General features: G+C 36.6%; 1 long non-coding RNA gene across 4 annotated transcripts in view; it reads right to left on the bottom strand.

Annotated features, from left to right (window-relative positions):
• Positions 1-1,439: 1,439 nt before the first annotated feature.
• LOC128248888 (uncharacterized) overlaps positions 1,440-17,500 on the bottom strand; it is a 77,109-nt gene continuing 61,048 nt past the window's right edge. For all 4 annotated transcript variants that reach the window (XR_016243535.1, XR_016243534.1, XR_008265031.2 and 1 more), the window contains 2 exons: positions 4,227-4,366; positions 1,440-1,840 (listed from right to left, as the gene is read on the bottom strand). This is a non-coding gene — a long non-coding RNA (uncharacterized LOC128248888). The remainder of the gene's footprint in view (positions 1,841-4,226; positions 4,367-17,500) is intronic.

The raw sequence follows: 17,500 nt of genomic DNA, 5'->3' as shown, positions 1-17,500 counted from the left end.
CAAGCACCTCTCACTTGTATCATGCTTCCATACACCATATATTGTGGAGCTTACGAATAACTTTTGATTTATTTCAATAAATTTTCAAAGATTTTACTGTGCAATTACTCGTATACTATTCTTAGTCATAAATAACTCATTAATGTTTGATTTTCATTATTAACCCACGTATACGTCATTCTCTTATATTCCTAAACTCACTCCGCCATATTCATATGTCCACATCTACTTTGGGCTAACATTGCAGTACACTTCCCGCAGATGGCCTTTTACAATGTATGACCTTTTATTTAGACTGACATATTCCTTTTTTCTTTGATATACATAATATATACTAACGTGATGTGTTTTCAAGCTTCACGTCCGTCAGTTTAGTTAGCAGTGTTACCTCTACTTACAGCTACACACTTCTATTGTGTCTTTTCCTTCGAATATCCCCAGGCGTTATGTATGTTATGTGGAGGAGCAATGGCCTAATGGTTAGGGCAGCGGACTCGCGGTTTCGATTCCCAAACCGGGCGTTGTGAGTGTTTATTGAGCGAAAACACCTAAAGCTCCACGAGGCTCCGGCAGGGGATGGTGGCGAACCCTGCTGTACTCTTTCACCACAACTTTCTCTCACTCTTACTTCCTGTTTCTGTTGAGCTTGGAATTCAAAGGGTCAGCCTTGTCACACTGTGTCACGCTGAATATCCCCGAGAACTACGTTAAGGGTACACGTGTCTGTGGAGTGCTCAGCCATTTGCACGTTAATTTCACGAGCAGGCTGTTCCGTTGATCGGATCAACTGGAACCCTGGACGTCGTAAGTGACGGAGTGCCATACATGTATGTTATACGAATGGGTGCTTTAGGTAAAAGAAAATACAGGAGGATCAATTAATTGTGATTTTATTCAGCATATTCCCGTCTCAGATTCACACGCTTATTGCAGTTTTTCTATTTATTTTTTTATTGTTTTATTTGTTTCAGTCATCTGACTGTGGTCATGCTGGAGCACCACCTTTAGTTGAAGAAATCGACCCCAGTACTTATTCTTTGTAAGCCTGGTACTTATTCTATAGGTATATTTTGCCGAACCGCTAGGTTACAGGGATGTAAATACACCAACATCGGTTGTCAAGCGATGGTGGGAGATGGGGACAAACTAAGACACACACACACATATATACGACAGGCTTCTTTCAGTTTCCGTCTATCAAATCTACTCACAAGGCTTTGGTCGACCTGAGATTATAGTAGAATACATTTACCCAAGGTGTCACGCAGTGGGACTGAAACCTGAACCATGTGGTTGGGAAACAAGCAAGCTTCTTACCACGCAACCACTATAAGCTTACTATAAGTTTGTGAATTTATTCACATCAATTGATTAGCCAAAAACGTCTTTATAAAAGGTAGGAAGGGGTTGAGGGATAAAGAGATAACGTAAACTGTGAGTTTCACTTGCTCAAGAGGAGATTTAATGCCCGTTTATGTGTTGCTTGCTTGGTGGTTCGTGTCATATCGCAAACCCAGCTTTCTGAAAATGATTTGACCAAAACAGTTAACAAGTGTATGGTGGTGATGGTACATATGTTTCTTGTTGTTTAGAGCCACGTTGATCATGATTCTATCCATGATCATCAAGTCATTTTCTCTTCTCAGACATCGTCTATCTAATAGTACGTCATTTGTTGCTGTGCGGGGCAAAATGCTTAGTGGAATTTCTTCCTGCTTTAGATTCTGAGTTCAAATACCGCCGAAGTCATCCTTACTTTTCATTCTTTCGTGGTCGACGGAATAATTACCAGGGTCGATGTAATCGACTTTCTTCTTTCCTCAAAATTATTGGCCTTAAGCTAAAAATAAAAAAAATAAATATTACATCACCAAATGTCTTAGATATATCATCATTTTTTAAAGACGGTGGGGTGTGGTTTGAGGCGACGTTTAGTCGCTATTTCTAGCAGGTCAGGCGATCGCATAGCAGCTCCTTTGTAGTAAGTGCGCATTGTAGAATTAACGCTGTAAAATTTTATGTTGAGATCAATCTATCCCGTGGATATAACTCTGCCAGACTAACTTGCATGAATACGAAGACTTCGGTGGTGTTCTAACTCATCACGAAGAAAAGGTAACACCAACGGTCACATAGTCACCGTTTTTATCATATTCCTAATGTCCCTAATGTCTTTTTAACGCCTGTCTACGCGGTATACTTCACTTCTAAAACAGCGACTCTTCCTTTCTTTTTAAGAGACAGATTTCCGGTCCGTTCCTAACACCATAAAAAAACCTCCTAAAAACATAGACACAAACATACACACACTTACTTACACACACGCACACACGTACATATATATACAATAGAAAATACATAAGATAAATAAAAGTAAACGTGGTTCATTCGACAAGGTTAACGCATTATTTTAGATTTATGTTTGTTTCACGCCTCCATCGCACAAGAGTATAGCTATTTGACGACCGGGAGAGAAATTTCGTTTTTTTTTTTAAGGAAGAAAGTAAGAGATAGAAAGCAAAAAAAAAAAAAAAAAAATTCCTCCTTGAACAATGCTTTTGTATGTGTGCATGTATTTCGTTAGAAGTCTCTTCTAGAAGCATTCTAAGGAGCACTTCACGTATTTATAGCAGAATGTCAGTTGAACAGTAGATAAAATATAATGAACTTGCGAAAAACAAAATAAAGTAAAATGAAAATAAAAGATAATGGATGAATGAATACACTTTGAAAATAGCCGTGGTAACATCCTTAAGCCAAGTGGTAAATTGTGAAAGGCGTAGAAGTTCTTTATAAAATACAGTTTCTCGAGTTGTTCTCAGTTGTAAAAGATGAAAACCCAAGTATTGTTTTAATCAGGAAGTAAACTGTTGTGAAATCCTATTTTTCTAAGGAGTGTCTACCAATTCTGTGTAATGAATCACATAAGCTGTAAGTAAATTTCAAATTAACGTAACTAACAAATATTTTACCGAATCAAAAATATTGATATTCTTCGGGATGACAAAAGAAAAAAAAAGTATTTTTGATAATTTTTCTCTTTATTCTTTGAATAATTTTAGAACCTTTTTCTCATCTTAATCGCTAACGTTTAAAGTCTTAATGACGTCATACGATTTCTTGAAAGTTGCTTCCAATATCTAATTGAATTGGCAGAATTGTAAGAGTGTCGTGTATAATGTCTTGAGGGGTTTAGTCACATCTCTATGTTCTGAATTCAAACACCGTCGGGATCGACTTGGCTCTATATCCTTTCGGAGTCGACAAAATAAGTTGTAGCGAAGTACTTGGGCCAATGCAATCAAATATATTCTCAATCTCAAATAAATTGTGACCATATACCAACTGTTGAATATTAATATTCTTTTAGAAACGTGGGGATGGTGGATGGTAGGGAGAAACTGGGGAGGGCAAAATCATTAGAACGCCATTTTGAATTCAATTTGACACCACTAAAGATGATAAAGCATCGGACCCTTCTGGGTTCGACAAAATAAGGACCAAGCAAGTAGTCAGAGGGATGATACGACTATGGCCTTCCTCCTAAAATCTGTAATCTTATATGTAGGTGTTATATATCATAGAACCAATATTCCAAGAATCTTTACGTTGTAAATAGCACTAAAATCCTTATTAAATCACACACTATTGTCTTAAAAAAGAAGATACACATTGGATAATATGACCTGAGATACACTATGCCAGAAGAAAAGAGGACAGCAAAGGCTTGAATGCCTTTGATCATAAGTCTACTCAATTAAGGCTGACATGTAACTGCTCAGCAACAATCAACACAACATCACTCTATGTGAATGTTGAACATTGCAGAGCCATTAATAAAATGTCTTCATCAGTCGTGTAGTTATGAGGTTTGTTTTGAAATCAGGTGACCTAGAATGTTATCCCAATTTGCCCCAGACCCTAAAACATGAAATTTGGTTGACGAAGACTTTGTGAAATCCTGTTTGGTTGTAGTTGTTATTCATCATCCGGTTTAACACAGTCGCACGGCTCGCGAATAACTTTAATAGAGTCAATTCTATTTGCAAGCTTTAGGACCAAACTGAATGGCTTGAGAAATCAGTATCTTCATCCCAACAGTTTCAGAGGTCTTGTGAAAATGTCATGGCTACTGCCCTCCCTCCCTTGACCATGTCGTTTATACAAAATAAAATTTAAAAAAAAAAAGAAAAGAAAAAATTTTATTGAAACTTGCTGAAACTTACATTTTGGTCTTTGAATATTGTGGTCTCATCTAAGGATTCAGCAATAATAATTTCCCTTTCCAAATTTTCGATAAAATAAATTACCAATCAGATAATGGGGATGATTTAATCGATTGTGTCATGGATTTGTGACCTTGTACCTATGTTAGAAATCAATACCAAATCAGTAGTTTTTAATGTAATTGAAAAATCAAATAATGAGACAAAAGAAAAACGAACAGTTAGTAAAGACAACCAAGAAACATCAATGTAAAGCACAACCATCTCCTAATTTAGCGATTTGATGAGAAAGAAACATCTGATGAGAATGTACTAAGATTTATAGTTAATCTAAGAGACAAAAATATTCATAATATATTTGTATATGAACTACTGCAGTCTTTAGTTTCATCTTCAGAATACATCCTGTATCTCAATTCTTTTCGTTTGTATGTTTATTGGAGTCTCTGTTCGAGATTCAAAGACAGCTATGCAACAAAACAACACAACGAGGAAATCTCTGTGCAGATTGCATTACCATGGCGATCCCATATCTCATTCAAAGGTTAGAATGCAATAGACAATACAGCTCCATGCTATAGTTAGACCTGACCGAAATGGCAGCCATATTCGCCCTCAATTTAAACATTAACATCTACAGGGTGATTATGGCTGATAATATTTATGTTCAATTCAGGGTTTACATGGGACATAACAACTTGATGCAGAAATATTTATCAACTGGAATAGTTCAGGAAAAACAGACGTTATATAGTATAATGCAATATAATATAAAATATAAAATATAATACAATAGATATAATATATAAACATATATCAAATAGAGTACTTTCATATGAAGAATTAAATTTCCTAGCCACAACATATCTTATACTAAATTTGACTCTCCTTTCAGCAATGGGTCACTTCAGGGGTAAATGTTCCGTTGTTCTTAAACACACTTTAAGACAATAATCCTAATTTAACACAAACATACACACACAAATACACACACACAAATACACACACATATATTCGCATATATGTGCTTCATTAAATATACAACTGTATTCAAACTTTATTTTATTGTAGATTTTCTCGTACTTTCTTATTGTTATTTTTTCAGCGAGTTTGGAACAATAAAGTTGCAAAATTCATATTTTGGAAACAGACCTACACTGTCTCATTTCCATATGTATGTATGTATGTATGTATGTATGTATGTATGTATGTATGTATGTATGTATGTATGTATGTATGTATGTATATGTGCGTAAACGCATCTATACATATATAAGGATGCATGTATCGGCCCATATATATATATATATATATATATATATATACCGATTATATATTCATATATACAAAAATGCATACATACATAGATACACACACGTATCTATATTTATATTTATATAATATACTTGTATATCGTACATATGAGCAAATGTATATATATATGCATACCTATCTACATCTCTATATACCTATATATATATATATATATATATATATATATATATATATATATATATATATATAAATATACATATGCAAATTTTACTCTTTTGCTTCTTTTAGTCATTTGACCGTGGCTATGCTGGAGCACCGCTTTTAGTCGAGCAAATCGACCCCAGGACTTATTTTTGCAAACCTAGTACTTATTCTATTGGTTTCTTTTGCCGAACCGCTAATTTACGGGGACGTAAACACACCAGCATCGGTTGTTAAGCGATGTTGGAGGGACAAACACAGACACATAAGCATATACACACACATACATATATACACATATATACGACGTACTTCTTCCAAGTTCCGTCTACCAAATCCACTCACAAGGCTTTGGTCGGCCCGAGGCTATAGTAGAAGACACTTACCCAAGGTGTCACGCAGTGGGACTGAACCCGGAACCATATGGTTGGTAAGCAAGCTAATTATCGCACAGCCACTCCTACGTCTATATATATATATATATATATATATATATACATATATATATATATATATATATATATATATATATATATATATATATATATATATATATATATATATATATATATATATATATATATATATATATATATATATATATATATATATATATATATATATATATATATATCGGGTGGGGTGGGGGTGTAAGCACAGGCGTGGCTGTGTGGTAAGAAGCTTGCTTCCCAACCACTTGGTTCCAGGTCCAGTCCTACTGCGTGGCACCTTGGGAAAGAGTCTTATATTATAGCCTCGGGCCAACCAACGTCCTGTGAGTGGATTTGGTATATATATACATACATACATACATACATACATATATATATATATATATATATATATATATATATATATATATATATATATATATATATATATATATTTATATATATATATATGTATATATATATATATATATATATATATATATATATATATATTTATCTACCTGTGTGTCTGTGTTTGTCACCCTATCACTGCTTGACAACCGGTGTTGATGTGTTTGCGTCCCCAAATAAGTACTAGGCTTATGAAATAAGCCCTGGAGTTGATTTTTTCGACTAAATCCCTTCAAGGCGGTGCTTCAACATGGCTGCAGTCAAATGACTGAAACAAGTAAAAGAATAAGAGAATATATCTAAACGTGTGTGTATATATGTATACCCACACAATACATATATATATATATATACATATGTGCTCACACACATATACATTAATATATGTTGTTAGGATGGCGAGCTGGCAGAATCGTTAGCCCGCCGGGCGAAATGCTTAGCAGTATTGCGTCTGCCGTTATGTTCGCAGTTCAAATTCAGTCAAGGTCGACTTTACCTGTTATCCTTTCGGGGTCGATTAAATAAGTAACAGTTACGCACTGGGGTCAATGTAATCGACTTAATCCCTTTGTCTGTCCTTGTTTGTTCCCACTATGTTTAGCCCCCTGTGGTCAATAAAGAAATAAATATACGTTGTTGTAGATTTTTCCTTCTCGAGCTATGTCTAGATCATAAGGGCCGGTTTCCCGGTTTCATTGGCGTGTAGGTTCCGCAGCTGGACGAGACCGGTCCGTCGCAGGTGAGCTGCTAGATACAGGAGGAAAGAGTGAGAGAAAGTTGTGGCAAAAGAGTCAGCAGAAGTTCGCCATTACCTTCTGCCGGAGCCGCGTGGAGCTTAGGTGTTTCACTCATAAACACACATATCGCCCTGTCTGAGATTCGAACCCGTGATCCCGACCACGAGTCCGCAGCTGTAACCACTAGGCCATGTGCCTCCAATATATATTCTTTTCTACTCTAGGCACAATGCCCGAAATTTTGGAGGAGGGGGCCAGTACGCAGCTGGTACTTAATTTATCGACTCCGAAAGGATGAGAGGCAAAGTCGACCTCGGTGGAATTTGAACTCAGAACGTAAAGACAGACGAAATGCCGCTAAGCATTTCGCCCGGCGTGCTGTGCCTCCAATATATATTGCTTTGTAATATATCTGAGACAGAAAGAGTGAGAGAATTGGAAGAGTATGTGTTGGTTGTGCAACCATGAGGTCTCGATTTCGATCCTGCTGCGCATATCTTGGATATGCTTCTTTACATAGCGTGTGCATGTTTTGTATGTGTCTACGTTACACTCATAAATGTGTGTATACGTGCATGTTTGTGCGCAAGTTTGTCTGTGTGAACGATCTGAGTCTGTGATTCATGCTCGATTCATGACTGACACGTCTTAATTCTCTTGCTCTCCAAGAAACTTCTAACATTATGTTGAAGATTCATGTATGTCTCTAAATTTCATCAATATTAATTCAATTCACAGGAAACTAGCTGTCGACTGTGATTCAACATATCATTGTGTTCCATTATAGCACGGCAGTAAATATGTAGTCAGAAAGCATGTGTCTTCAGAGCATTCACAAGATCTGCTAAATATATTCAACAGTAAGGAGAACTCTAGCAGATGTGTGATTATGTTAAATTATCTTCGGTCTACTTGACATTATCCATGCATCCATCCATCCATCCATCCATCCATCCATCCATACTTCCATTCGTCCATCCATCCATTCGTCTGTCCGTCTGTCCGTCCGTCTGTCCGTCCACTCTTGATTACAGATTAAAAAATGAAGCTTTTAAAGAAGGATCGAACAATTGGTGACATCTGGCTTTGGAGAAATTGCTTTCTTTGATGCTTCCGCTGGTACATATAGAGTTTTGATTAATCTAATTTTGTTAAAAATTCGTCACCACAGGCAAATTGCCATTGCAGTGGTCTCTTCTGGAATTTCTGTAACTTTGCCCATAAGTGACAGGATCGATCATTCCGTTTTTAAGCTACCACTCAGCCTTACACACTGACTGTTCAGTGTAAGGTTTCGAAAGGGATTTGTTATGTAAATCCAATCTGAAATTTAAGTTAAATGTTGATTCTTACTAACAGATTAATTGCAATGGTTTTATTTAAGAAAGACATGTGCTTACGTTAGCTATGTGATTTAGTAGGTACCAAGAAACTACACGGAAGCAATTAACATTTAAGTTAAGCATCGAATTTTCAATGAAAGCAAGTACAGTTGTCATTCCTTAGAGAAAAATCTTCATTTTCAGTTGTAAACTGTCGCCCTTTGCATGTCACCGGCGTGGTTCTTGATGACCGATGAGGAAAACGAGGTCATGGCGCCATCTTGCAATATTGCTGGTGTTGGTTGTTGTTTCACAGTTTACAGTAGGTTTTCTATATTGCATTGTTTTCTGCCGCTTGATCTGGTCCCGAGAGACGACAGTTCATGATGCTTGTCAAATCCGACGAACAGCGCTTAAGAAAATCTCTTTGAAATATATATATATATATATATATATATATATATATATATATATACATACATACACACACACACATACACACACACACACACACACACACACACACACACACACACACACACACACACACACACACACACACATATATATATATATATATATATAATATTAGGGATAAAATCCAAAATTACAGGTAAAAACTCAATTAAAATAAATTTATTAAAAATTAAAATTAAATTAAGTTTCACAGTATAAAATATATATAGATATATAGTATTAGGGAAAAGAATCGATGAGTTCATAAACCTTGGTTCTTTTCCCTAATACTATATATATATATATATATATATATATATATATATATATATATATAATATCTTCTTTTATCTTTTATCTATTACTTGTTTCGGTCATTAGATTGCGGCTAAACTGGGGCATCACCTTGAAGAATTTTATCCGAACAAATCAAAGCGAGTCCTGGTACTTATTCATTCGGTCTCTTTTGCCGAAACACTAGGTTACGGATACGTAAACAAACCAGCATCGGTTGTCAAACGGTGGTGGGGGACAAACATAGACATAAACGCATACACGCGCACACACACACATACAAACATACACCTATGCTCTTCATGTTTGAGGCGCCGATGAAACTACATGAGTCCAGTGTCTTATAGCAGAAACAGTGGTAGGCTAATAAAGTTCATAAGGTAATTGTTTATTCATCTGTCATCTCATTTTGTTATACATACAGGAGTGGCTGTGTGGTAAGTAGCTTGCTTATCAACCACATGGTTCCGGGTTCAGTCCCACTGCGTGGCACCTTGGGCAAGTGTCTTCTACCAAAGCTTTGCGAGTGGATTTGGTAGTCGGAAATTGTAAAAAGCCCGTCGTATATATATACACACACATACATACATATGTGGGAAAGGGCCAACCAGGAGCCCACACTTGTTCAGATTAGACGAAGGAAATGGAGATGGATTGGACACACTGCAGAAAGAACCCTCAAATGTGACACGACAAGCACTTGACTGGAACCCGCAGGGGAAAAAGAAGCGAGGACGCCCGAAGCAGACATTGAAGCGGAGCATTTTGGACGAGCTTAGGACCACCGGCCTGACATGGGAAGCAGCCAAGAAACACACCAATGGCCGCAAAAAGTGGAAAATAACTGTTGAGGCCCTATGCTCCACAAGGGGCAAAAAGGATTAAGAAAAAAAATATATATAGACAATAAGAAAATGGAGGAATAAATAACAATGAGAAGTGGGCCTTTGGTGATAAAAAGCCATTATTTAATTAGTTAAGAAAGATGACAGTAAGAGTGAGTTTACAGCAGTTTCCGTGTACCATGCTGAGGTAAATGTGTATTTACCTCATTGCAAATGGTAGACATCATCAGAACGAAAAAGGCAAAGATAGACAAGTATAAGGAATTCTACAATAACGCATTAGAAAAGGCAGGTTATAAGCAAAAAATTAAATACCTAGACTTAGAACACTGTACAAATAACCGGAACAACATGAATGCCCAAGGCAATTATCATAACACTAACCACACTCCAAATAAAACTAATAACCATATCAACAACATGAACAACATTGATAAGATTAACACTAATGATAACAGAAATAATGATAAGATTCAAAGTAAGATAATAACAACATTAAAAATGATGACAAAATACCAACAATGTGAAAATTAATAAGATTAAGAATATTAACATGACTAATAATAAAAATTTAAATATTAAAAAGAATAAAAATAACGAACCCCAAAGATCCAATATAACCCCGGTTAAGAATGATAATACCAAGCTATGTAATTTAAACAAACCATACAGAAATAATCCTAATAAAACTGATACGAACAATAATGAAAATAAAATAACTATAGAAAGAAATATAACAATCATAACAACAACTTTACACTCTACACGAATACTGAGGACAGTTTTTATACCAAAAATGATAATATTAAAAATAAAAGAAATAGCGATAAGATCTGGTTAATAATTCCCTTCGCTATGCAGCTTAAATCTAACATAGTTCGCTCAATAATGAGACTTATAGCTAAGCACTTGAACTTAAATAACAAATACCCAGGAATCTTTAAGAATAAAATTAGAGTAGGTCACTTATAAAGCTGTGGACAGCCTGAAGCTGTAGTAGAAGGCACCTGATCATGATGCCACTAGTGGAACTGAATCCAGGACTATGTGGTTGGGAAGAAAACTTCTTACCACATATCCACGCCCTGTGCTTATAGCCACGCCTGCGCTTAAAGCTTCGCCTGCAGCTATATTTACATCTATCTATCTATCTATCTATCTATCTATCTATCTATCTATCTATCTATCTATCTATCTATCTACACACACACACATTTGAGTGTGTATGTGTTTATGTATAACCTTGACTTGTGATAGTTGAAAATGAGTCCCATTTTACGTTACCAGTTACTGCTTATAAAAGCAGTATTGTATAATTATAACATTTCGAATGTTTAGCCTTATCTTTATGAATTTAAAATTGCTTCAATATTAACTGGACAGAAGGCGGCGTGCTTGCAGAACCATTAACACGCCGGGAAAAATGCCTAGTGGCATTTCATCCTTCTTTACGTTCTGAGTTCAAATTCCGCTGAGGTGGACTTTGCCTTTCACCATTACGGGGTCAACTAGTCCTCTCCCTGGAACTCCTGACCTTGTGCCAAAATTTGAAACCAATTAATATTGGTCCAGTTAATATTGAACCGATATCTACATTGCATGCACTTTCGATCGATCGTTCTAAACTGCTTCTTTATACACTGGCACTCTCTAAGAGGGGTCAATTTCTTTCACTTTTCTTAAGCTAATGAATGAGACTTGCGTAACTCTTCTCTTGATTTCTAGCTTCAGCAATTAAATTAGATTGCGATTGACATTTAAGAATCGGTTTATGATTGAAGTAAAAATACAATATATTATGGTTGTTACTTGGTCCAGATGTCTCAGCGATCAAGAATTCCAGCCATGATGAGCCTGATTTCTCCATAATACTTCAATGTGTTTTTGTTAAAGATGGTTGGGTGTCTTTTACTAGGAGTAAGACTTCACTACGTTGAAACTTTCTCTTTGGATTCACATACGTACAATCCTTGGATTCGCATACGATTCACATTCATACAATCTTTATAACTTTATTTAGAGAAGTGGGCAGTAGACTTGGTAGACTTTTTTGGGACTGGTGAAATTGATACGATAAATTTTACGGACAAGAAGGTAAATTTGGAGTGTAGAATAGCTGTGAAAACAGCAGAAAGATTATAAGACGGAAAAAAAGTTGTCAGCAAGTGGCTACGGGAGTCGAACCCGTGCCCCTCAGATACAAGCTTAGTACTCAACCATTAAGCAAAACGGTCCGTTATCATAAAGCTAAACGTCTTATAAGGGTAATTACCCAATCTTGCTGAAGTTTTCACAGTTATACTGCGCTCGAAATTTACTTCCTTGTCTGTAAAATATCAGATACATTCGACGCTCCAAAGTTTGTTTATAAAATGTCGTGATGCGATTAATGTTTCGCTTCAATATCTGTAATTCAGCGTCTGAGAGGGGAAAACATGGACGCGAATGGAATTCCAGTATTTTGATGGTCTGGGCAGCAAGGATTGAAAAGACTGTTAGTATGAAACCTGGGAGATGCGACGCAGAGGAGGTGACGCGTGTGTTATGTTCGCAAGGACCGGCTGGAGGCAGAATGCAAGGTTATATGCAAATAGTTAGTTCAGAGAAGTAGATGATTTTATAGTACCAGTAGAAGCGACACAAAGAGACGACACAACGTGTCCTTGGTGGTTTAGTTCATTCTTCATTGTCACTATATATACATTTTTCTTGCATTTGGTTTAGGGCAAAAAGATTTCGTTTCACCTTGCCCCGAGTGTTTTGTCTTTTTCCGATTGTTATATATAGCAATGTAGAGGCGCAATGGCCCAGTGGTTAGGGTAGCAAACTCGCGGTCATAGGATCGCGGTTTCGATTCCCAGATCGGGCGTTGTGAGTGTTTATTGAGCGAAAACACCTAAAGCTCCACGAGGCTCCGGCAAGGGATGGTGGCGAAATCTGCTGTTCTCTTCCACCACAACTTTCTCTCACTCTTACTTCTTGTTTCTGTTGTGCCTGTAATTCAAAGGGTCAGCCTCGTCACACTGTGTTACGCTGAATATCCCCGAGAACTACGTTAAGGGTACACGTGTCTATGGAATGCTCATCCACGTGCATGTTAATTTCACGAGCAGGCTGTTCCGTTGATCGGATCAACTGGAACCCTCGACGTCGTAAGCGACGGAGTGCCAACAACAATATATAGCAATAGTACGCTTAAAATATTTTCCCACAATGAGCTGTGAAACTGAAACATTGCATTTACTGACGGGAGATTTTTTTTATTAGATATGTAGCGGTAGCTAGATAGTTAAATGATCTCCCTTGCAAGAAAGATTATAGAGTAACCTCCCTTTACTAAGTTTCTCGAAGCATCTGTGTCATGAGACGTGATTCTTAATCATTCAAGAAGCTTAGCGTTTCTCTTGGAAGTTTCTAGAATGTCTAGCGTTCCATTAATAAAAACAGCTTGCTAACCCTGCTCTTCGCTTCTTAGCCGATTAGGCTTTAGACTTAGAGCCATTCACGTCATTGCTATGTCCGTCTATTTCTCTATGCCACATGACTGAAAGCCACCACTTAGCTGTTATTTCTATATTTCCTATCTCTGAACTGTCTTGCATAGATTACTTCATTCAACTAGATTCTACATTTTGATAATGCATCATCATCGACCAGTATATAAAATATATTTTTATGTAGTAAATATATAGTTCATGAATTTATTCTTCATCTCTATATGAACTCTTGTAATAATATACACGCAGCCACATCAACACCTGGTACTGAATATATATTCCCACTACAGATATTCTATTTAAATGGATCTTGGTTCGAATTTACGACTATGAGTCTTAAGTTATTCCATCAACTAAACTATTGGCCTTATTGAATTCGAATGTAACAAGCACAATGTTTAACAGACTCATGCATCCTTAGCATAATTCTCATACAGAATCAGCGAGACAAGTTCTGTTCAATGAATTACAATCATACAATCTATCCGACAGTCTTCCACGCAGTTTCCGTAAACTCAGTTTCACTTACAAGGTATGCACCGATCTAAAGATATGGTAAAGACACCTAGCATTCGAACACTCTGCTAGCCAGTTCCTGCAAGAAGTATTGCTGAAGTGATCACCTGGTTTTTACTTAGCACCTCAATTATTATTATTATTATTATTATTATTATTATTATTATTATTATTATTATTATTATTATTATTATTAATTTTTAATTTGCATGTTTGTTACAGTTACTTACTGAGACACACTCAGCATCCTGGGGCGAATGAAGGATAAGAGACGTTACAGAATGACTGAAAGCTTGGGGAGGGGAGGTGGCAGGTGCAGTAGCGAAATATCTTCATGTAATACAACACAGACATTTAAATGGATAGGGCTTTTCTAAGGATGTGGGCAGTGCTGTTCAGCACAATCTTTTGGATTTCTCTGAGACATGATTCTCCTGGGATCTTATCTAGATGTTTATGACATACCTAGGGTACCTACAATAACAGGAAGAGTTCTCGCTTGAGGTGCCACTCTTTTGTATTTCAATTTCCAGGTCCTTATATTTATTTAATTTGTCAAATTTCTTTACAGATATATTTTTTATCAGTGGGCACACTTACATCTATTAGTCTACAAGTCTTCCCTGTCTTTAATAATTATGTCTGGTGGAATAGCCTGGATTGTTCTATCAATGTTGACTGGAAAATCCCAGAGGATAGTGACATTTTTACCTTCAACGACTAACTCAGGATGATGTTCATACCAGTAAGCACGAGTGCTGATTTTGTAGTGTTTACCTATTTTCCAATGTAATTACTGTCCTGCCCGATCGTAGCGATTTTTGTATTCGTTTGGTGTCAGCACAGGACATCCCAAAACGAAATGGTCTATTGCTTCGTCAAATGTGTCACAGAATCTGCATTTAAGGTCAGAATCGTTTTGAAGAAAGTTAGCCAGATAGATTTTTGTAAGCAGGCTTTGATCTCGTGCCGCCAATATGAAATCTCCAGTCTCTGCTTTCAATCCTGAACTTCTCAGCAACTGACGGGTTGTTGCTTGGTCTACATCAGCATTTTAACTTCGAAATATATACTGTCTATGCAGAGGCTTCTGGCTTCACCGCTCCTCAATTTGTTTCTGTTCGTTTGTTTTTGCATTCTGCTTGAGCCGTTTTGCTTGTTTTGTGGCAGTGGTTTCAGGTTCTTCATGTATTTCAGGATTAATACCAAGTTCCCTTGCGCATTTGCAAGCTTCCTTGACAATAGAATGCGATCTTTTGCTTATTATTATTATTATTATTGTTCAGTAGTTTTATTTTTATAACGTGCTTTCACTTCACTACCGAGCGCAGCTCTGTGCGCCTTGGGTATGTGCTGTGGTTTGCTGTGGTGCTCTTATGTTTACTGTATTGAAAGTGTTTTGCGTAGAATGTGTGCAGTACCCAGTAGTGCAATTTTCTGTATGTTATATATATTTGTAAGTCCTGGTATTTTTGTTATGTATTTGTCTGAATATTTTTTTATTATACCTAAGGCACCTACTATGATAGGAATTGTTTCTGTTTTTAGATTCCACATTCGAGTTATCTCTATTTCCAGGTCTTTGTATTTTGAAAGTTTTTCCATTTCTTTTAGAGGAACGTTGTCATCTGCTGGTATTGATACATCAATTAGAAAGCATTTTTTTTCTTCATGATCTTTGACAACTATATCTGGTCTATTTGCCTTAATTTCTCTATCTGTGTGTATTGGCATATCCCAGAGTATGGTTGCTTTCTCGTTTTCTGTGACCTTTTCTGGCGTGTGTTTATACCATCTTTTTTCTGTTGTTATTCCATAGTGTTGGCATAGCTTCCAGTGTATATAGGTCCCAGCTCTGTCGTGTCAGTGAATATATTCCTTCTTAGCCAGGACTGGGCAGCCAGAGATAATATGATTTATTGTTTCTTGTCGATCTCCACATATTCTACAGTTACTTGTTATATTTCTTTTCATTATGTGTTTTTGGTAATTTCTGGTGGGGAGGCTCTGGTCTTGTGCAGCAATTAAAAATCCTTCAGTCTCTGCTTTGAGTCCTGAGCTTCTCAGCCATTGCTGGGATTTTTCTCTGTCTATTTCTTTCGCATTTAGTTTAGCGCAGTATTTACCATGTAGGGGCTTTTCTTGCCATCGTTTTATCATGGTCCGTTGCTGTTCTAGTTTTAGTTTGGATTTCATTTGTTTTATAGCTTTTGTTGTTTCTTCTTCTTCTTCTTCGTATTTGTTAGGTAGATTGATTTCTTGTTTGTATTTGTCAGCTTCCTTAAATACTGAAAACAGTTTTTTGTTTTGCTCGTGTTTTGTGGCTATTTGTATTAGTTTCCCTTGCTTCTGGAGTAGGTATTTTTGCAGTCCTATGGTGGTTATTTTATAATAGTTTTCTAGCTGTATAAGACCCCTGCCACCTTCTGTGCGTTGTATATATAGCCTTTCTATGTCAGATTTTGGGTGGTGCATCCTATATCCCGTCATTATTTTTCTTGTTTTCCTGTCTATTTTACATAGTTCGTTTAGTGTCCAGTTAAGGATGTTGTAGCTGTAGCTTATAACTGGGACAGCTAAAGTGTTGATACCCATTATATTGTTTTTAGCATTGAGCTCTGTTTTTAGTATTGATCTAACTCGTCTATAGTACTCTTTCTTTATTTTTTCTTTCATTTGTGTATGTCGTATCCTATCTAGTTCATTGACTCCTAAATACGTATATGGTTGGCTTTCGTCTAGTTCTCTTATTTCATTGGCTTTATCTAGTGTTAGATTGCTACTTTTAACTAATTTTCCTCTTTTCAGGGTTGCTTTGGTACATTTTTCTAATCCGAATTTCATTTCTATTTCCTTGGTAAAGCCATGTACTGTCTGTAGTAGTGTTTCTAGCTCTTTGTCGTTTTTTGCATATAATTTTAGGTCATCCATATATAGAAGGTGGCTGACTGTTTTTCCATAGCATTTGTAACCGCATCCAGTTCTATTTAGCAATTCTGTTAAAGGTGTGAGTGCCAGGCAGAACAGGAGTGGAGAGAGCGTGTCTCCCTGGAATATTCCTCTTCTAATGGGGATGGCTTTCGTTTTCACAAGTCCCTCTTTTGTTTGGAGCTGTAGCACTGTCTGACATTTGTTCATTGAGTGCTCTATGTATTTTATGATAATTGGTGCCACCTTGTTTATGGCTAGTGTTTCCAGAATCCACGTGTGGGGAACACTGTCGAAAGCCTTTTGGTAGTCCACCCAGGCCATACTGAGGCCTTTCTTCTTTCTGCGACTGTCTTCAGTT

This window comes from Octopus bimaculoides, chromosome 1 (assembly GCF_046866305.1).
Source record: "Octopus bimaculoides isolate indiv1 chromosome 1, ASM4686630v1, whole genome shotgun sequence".
Lineage (NCBI taxonomy): Eukaryota > Metazoa > Mollusca > Cephalopoda > Octopoda > Octopodidae > Octopus > Octopus bimaculoides.
This window is presented reverse-complemented; position numbering and strand designations above follow the sequence as displayed.